The sequence below is a fragment of the Sciurus vulgaris genome (assembly GCF_902686455.1).
Source record: "Sciurus vulgaris genome assembly, chromosome: 2".
Lineage (NCBI taxonomy): Eukaryota > Metazoa > Chordata > Mammalia > Rodentia > Sciuridae > Sciurus > Sciurus vulgaris.
This window is the reverse complement of record NC_136462.1, coordinates 13,710,165-13,716,695: the sequence shown is the minus strand read 5'-3', so window position 1 is coordinate 13,716,695 and position 6,531 is coordinate 13,710,165. Positions and strand designations below refer to the sequence as shown.

At 44.8% G+C, this 6,531-nt stretch overlaps 1 pseudogene across 1 annotated transcript; it reads right to left on the bottom strand.

Moving 5' to 3' along the window:
* Nucleotides 1-1,772: 1,772 nt before the first annotated feature.
* LOC306653603 (sodium channel modifier 1-like) lies at nucleotides 1,773-2,593 on the bottom strand (annotated as a pseudogene). The gene has a single exon. The product of its transcript is annotated as a sodium channel modifier 1-like (transcript).
* Nucleotides 2,594-6,531: the final 3,938 nt, after the last annotated feature.

Below are 6,531 nucleotides of genomic sequence, written 5' to 3'. Positions count from 1 at the left end.
TCCATTAAAAACTTTCACATGATCTGTTGTGTTTCCTGCCCTCTTGATCTATTTCCAGCTACTGGTCATCAGAGGAGGGTGGAATTCCCAGATAAGAAATGGTAGACAGAACAAAGCTGCAGTTCCTACTGAGGTCAGTGGGCCAATGCCAGACAGCTCCAGCGCTCTGCCTTCTGGGTGAGCCGTATGGTTATGCTGCTTGACCCCCAGGTGCTTGGATGAGGCCATGTGATTAGTTCTGGCCAAAAAGTTGTGAATGTGGTTGCTTCCAGGCCAGAGCACTCAGGTGACAGTGGAAATGCTTCAGAGCTCCTAACAATGTCTGCAAAGGTATCTCCTTTGTCAATCTGGGTCTCTGAGTGACCGTGTTAAACAAAGCCTCCTGTTGACCTTAGAGAGTCATGAAACTTGAAAAGAGAAATAACCTTTGTTATTTGAGGTCACTGAGAGTTGAGGGTTCTTTGTTACTGTAGCATAATTGGGCATGTCCTGACTATTACATGAACCTAGATTCTGTTGAGCTCTGTGGAAAACAAGGTTACCTTCTCTTGAGCAAATTTCATGAATACTCCATTGGCAAGAGCCTAACTGGATATTTGCTTCCCACCTTCCAGCTTGCAGTGCTGAGGACAGAGAAGCCTGGAAGTACACTCTGAAAGTGCGACTGTAACTGACTCTGTAACCAGTGCAAGGAGCTTCCTTCCCCTAGTAAGTGCTTTCTGAGACAGGTGGATGAGGAAGCAGTCAGGTAAGAAAAAATAAGATAGAGATGGGTTTGAAAACTTTCCCCCTGACTTATTACTTTACCTTCCAGGAAAAAAAATAAAATAAAATGCTCATTAGAAAATTTTCTTTAAGAACTCTGATATGGTTTGTCCCTTTCAAATCTTATGCAAAAATTTAATTGCCAACTAAATTGGGAATGGTTTGGGGGAGGTGGGACCTTTAAGAGGTGATGAGGCCATAAGGGTACCACCCTTCTGGGTGTGGTGTGTTTAATGTCTGCATAAAAGGCCTTTGGTGGTGGGCTTTCTCTCTTGGTCTTCTTCCTTCTGCCATGTGATGACTTCTGCCATATTATAATGCAGCAAGAAGGCCCTTATTGGTTGCCGGATCTTTGATATTAGACTTCCCAGCTTTCTGCCAATAGATTTCTGCTCATTATAAATTACGCAATCTGTGGCATTCTGTTATAATGCACAACAGGACTAAGACAAACCTCATTTGAAGAATGAGAACTTTTCTCACTGTTTGCAATAATGTTGTAGATGACATAATTCACTACGTGTGGTATCAAGAGGGATTACTATCATAGTCCAAACCAGTTTCTCTTGGATTTGTACCAGGAAATGTTGATTACCTGGACAAGAATTTTAATACCAAACCCCTTAGTGGATGATTTCAGAAAAACAGTTATATGGACCTTTGGAAAAAATTTCAGTCAAAAATATCTTTTCTAGAAAACCCTATAAACATAAATCTTTCATTTTCATTTCGGCTCATTATTCCTGAAGTAGAATTTCAGGCATGTCCTGGATAGAATCAGCTGTTACTTCACTTGGCAAGAGGTGTCTATACAGTCATAATCATCAATTATTAAATTTATATGAATCCTCCGGATCTGTCCTTCAGTGTCAGTGTCACTGGCTGGTTCCGACTTAGCTTCTAGACTCGCCTTAGCTCCTGAATAACTCTGAAACCTTAGACAAGTCACTTAATCTCCTCAAGACTCAATTTCTTCACCAACAAAATGGAGATAAACATGTATTTCTTCAGGTAGTTACAGAGTAGCACTGCTTTCTTTTTTTTTTGGTGCTGGGAATCGAACCCAGGGCCTTGTGCTTACAAGGCAAGCACTCTGGGAGATCAGGAGGTTCCTCCTCATCAGAATCAAACTCGGCCTTTTCATCTTTTATCCACCAACCTCATCCATCTGGGATCCATCCAGAGCTTTGAAGTGTTTGATAATGGTCCCGGGCTCATCTTCTTGTGGGGCTCATTGGTGCAGGGGCTGAGACAGTTGCTGACTCTTGGCCTGTGGGCCAGCCCCTTGCTCGGCTTCCCTATTGATCTTCCTACTTTGGAGCTCAAACCTCTGGGGTTGGCAAAGGAGAACATGAGAAGAGGGACCAGAGGCTTCTGATCTGTGTTTCCAGCAGCAGGAACTGTTATAATGGGGAGCTCTATGCAGAGCATTCTGGGTGACAAGTCGAGTCTGAGTTAGCAGAGGCGCCTCAGCTTTGGTCTCTTCCCTCCTTAATTCATTCTGTTTTCTTGGATTTTGCTCTATTCCCTTTCCTGGCTGCTTCTTGCCATAGAAAAGCTGCAGACTAGACAGATGTTTCTTTCCTGCACAGTGGGTAGTCAGCATGGCCATTGTGTCCAAAACAGGTCAATGGGGGCAGATGGCATAAGCAAAGCATCCATCCCATAGCATCAGAGCCTCAGCCTCAGGAATGTAACTGGCCAGCAAGTCCCCAATTCTTCGTTTTTTGAGAACATTGAGCTGACTCCAGTCATCTCCTTCCCTCTTGAAAGACATCACGAAAGTGAGCACCAAAAATGATAAATTCTCTTGGATCAGCTTCACCACTCCTTCAGGCTACTGTAAGAAGAATGGCCAATTTCAATTTTTACTAATTAAAATTAAGTAGTTAAAAATTCAGTTCCTCAGTCACGCTAAACACATTTCAAATGCTCAACAACCACATGTGACCAGTAGCTACTGTCCTGGATAGTGCAGAGATGGAAAATTTCCCTAATTATAGAAAATTCTGCTGGTCAGCTCTGGGTCACTCTAGTTTTCAAATTACTTATCAAAATCATATCTTGTGAGAAGGACCTTGTATTAGTCTATTTTCTGTTACTATAATGAGATACCTGAAGCTAGGTAATTCCTAAGGAAAAGTTTATTTAGTTCACACTTCTGGAGGTTCAAGGACCTAGTGCCAGTCTCTTTTGAGGACCCCGTGGTAGGTGGCATCACGTGGTAGGAACACACGAGAGATGGAAAGATCACATGGTGAGACAGGAAGCCAGAAAGAGACCAGGAATCCCATGTTAATTCCTTCCTAGAGCATGTTTCCAATGATCTAACAACCTCCCCCTGGGCCCTGCCTCCTAAAGGCCCCACCACGGTTTAAGCCTGAGGACCAAGCTTCCAACACGTGACCCTCAGTAGAGCACACTTGAATTATATTCAGACTGTAGCATTCCTCTATGTAAAGCAGGTAGAATGAGAAGCTCTGAAGGAAACCAGATGGGGAGCTCAGAATCCTGTGTGTCCTTCACCTCTCCTGCTGGCCCTTGAGGAGGTCATTAGGGCCCCATAGAGGCCTTCAGAGCAAAGTTTCAAAACCACTGGTTCCTAAACTAAACCTCAGAATGCTTTGCCTCAGTCCTCAGTCCTCTCTGTTTTTTTTTTAAGAATCTCTAGCTCTTTGTTGAAATATCTTTTGCTTTCTGCAGTTGCTCTTTCAACTGCTTATTGGAGTGATCATTCATTGTCTGCATTTTCTCTCTTATCTCATCCTTTGCTTCACGAATCATTTTAATTATGTATATTCTGAGCTCCTTTTCTGACATTTCTTCTACCATACTGTCATTGGATTCTTAATATAGAATCTAGGTCTGTTTGGATCATTTTCTTCCCTTGTTTCTTCATGTTGTTCATGTATCTTCCCCTCTAGCAGTGCAGATCTGGGTTTTGCAGTTTTCTCCCTATAGGCTTACAGTGACCCTATAGGTTTCCAAAACCTCTTCTTTAAGGGGGAGATCAATATTAGCAGTGCTCAGTACAGACAATATGCAACCCTAAACCAAATAGTCCCTTATGAAGATGTTAGCAATATTGTCATAGTAAACAGAATGAGTTCAATGAGTTCAATTATTATCTATAGTATAACAAATAGATTTGCAATAAGGTCTGCAGTTTCTAATGGAACTGGACAAAGAGGATGAGGAGGGGTGTAGGATGTAACTGTTAATGGGATAAGAAAAGAGTATATAGAAGTTCTAGATTGTAGAAAGAATGAAAGTATAATCAAAAGAAGTTGATTGTTAGCATGAGAAAAGGGAGAAAGAGACTGAGGAAATAGGTAAACAAAAGGAAAATAGAGCGAGAAAAGTAAAGAAATAAAAACTTAAAATTTTTCAAAAAGGAGGAAAAAAAAAAAAAAGAAAAAAGAGAAAAAATCTACACTGTAATAGTCATATAGTATTCAAACCTCCCAGTCTTCAGTAACCTGATGCAGGAGAAGTACCTGACAATGAGCTTCCAATCTCCAGCAGGCATCTCAGGATGGGATTTGCCCCACCTAAAGATGGGAGCTACAGCTTCCAGGATAATCCAAGATGGTCACTCAGGCTTCCAAATGTGTTGGCAAATGGGGAGCTGCAGCTAGGGGTGTGGGCGTGGTTGGCTGGAGGTCCTGGAGGTGGGGTGTGGTTGGTTGGGCAGGAGTCCTGGAGGCAGGGTGTGACCAGTCTGGTTGCAGGATCCTGGAGGTGTGGCACAGTCAGTCTGAGTGTCTTGGTGGCGGGGCGCAGTCAGTCGGTCTGAGGGTCCTGGAGGCAGGGAGTGGTTGGTCAGGCAGAAGGGTCCTGGAGATGGGGCTCAGTCAGTCTGGTCAGGGGTCCTACAGTTCCTGGTTGTTGTCTCAAAATGGCGGCAACCACGTGTAACCAAACCTGCAAGTACTGTGACAGTGGACTTCCAGGCAACAGCAGGCAGCTGGTGCTCCACTGGCAATCTGCAGTCAGTCTGCTGACTGCTGTCGGATGATTGGCAGGTGAACCTCGAGCCATGGGTGATGATTAGGTGAAAGGCAGGTGATGGACAGGCAAGAGGCAGGCAAATGGCGAATGGTAGGCGCCAGACAGTGAGCAATCTGCACTCAAAAAGTAGTCGATATGCTGACAGACTACAGGTGATTGCAGTAGACAAATGGGGTAAACAGCAGGGGATTGATAAGCAGCAAAAACTGCCTCACCAAGAAACAGATATCCTCTGCTTGAAACCCAAGTTATGGAGAGACAAGGAACGCAGCCTCCCTCTAGTCCGCCATCTTGGATCTCCCCTAGTCCTCTCTGACCTGGTCTGGACTGTTTGCATTGTTTTCCCTGACTCCAGCTTCTCACTTCACTCTGTTAACACTTATGTCATCTTCCAGGACCCACTTCCAATGCCATGGAGCCAATTCAGTTCAGCAAGGTCACCACTGCGCATCTTTTTGCTGGAGCATTAGTTGCCATGCAGGGAGCCTGCCTCCCCACCTGGACTGGAAGCCCATGGAGGCCTGGGGCCATGTCTTTTTATCTTTGTAGGCTGGGCACACAGCAGGACACAGGAAACCGGAGCAGAATGAATGAACAGAAGTTGGGTGAAACATGTGCTGTCCTCTGTCAAGAGAGCAAATGCATACCTTTTTACTCAGCATTTTTTCATTGCTGTGACTTAAAGACCCTACCAGAACAATTTTAGGGGAGGAAAAGTTTATTTGGGGGTTCACAGTTTCAGAGGTCTCAGTTCATAGACAGCTCCATTCCTTGGGGGTCAAGTTCAGGTAGAACATCATGGCAGAAGAGTGTGGTGGAGGGAAGCAGCCCACATGATGATCAGAAATCAGAGCGAGAGCGAGAGAGAGAGAGAGAGAGAGAGAGAGAGAGAGAGAGACTCTACTCACCAGATACAAAATATATACCCCAAAGCCACATCCCCACTGACCTACCTTCTCCAGCCCACCTACCTTCAGTTACCACTCAGTTAATGCCATCGTGGGATTAATTTGTGGAGTGGGTTAAGCCTCTCATAACCAAATCATTTCTCCTCTAAACATTTTTGCAGCATCTCACACTTGAGCTTTGGGGAACACCTCACATCCAAACCATGACACGTACCCAGCACGTGGACACAATCCAGTCTCTCTCGCTGGACGAGAAGGCCACTGATAATGTTGAGATCTGACTCCAGTGCAGAGGAAGGACACTGTGACTGAGTAGGACCGAGAGTGCAATGGTATCTCATAAACAATCCATGATTAGGCGACTGCTGTGTGCTCAGGCACTCTTCTAGATAGAGCCTGGCCAAGCAATACAATCCCTGGCCCTCATGGACTTTGCATTCTAAGTAAAAAAAAGCAACAAGAAGTAGATAAGAACAACTTGCATTTTGTTAGATGGTGCCATGAAAAACATTCAGTCAGGAAGTGGAGTGGGAAAAGGTGCGGGGTCACAGTTTTAGTAGAGGAAGTGGATAGGTCTCAGGAGAAGATGGATCCAGCTATGACTTGGGGGCCACGTGGTGAACATGAGGATAGCTGTGGAAGCATGGCTGGGCAGAGGGCTCAGCAAGGACAAGGGCCCTGAGGTTGGGCAGTGCTGGTTTGAGGCTAGATTAGGCAGAGCCTTGGAGGCCTCCAGCTGTGGATGAATTGGGCCCACCCCTAGTTCATATGAGGAGGTCCCAAGCCCCGATGTGCTATCGTTGGAGACAGGGCTTTTAGGAGGTAATTAAGGTTAAACAAGGTCATA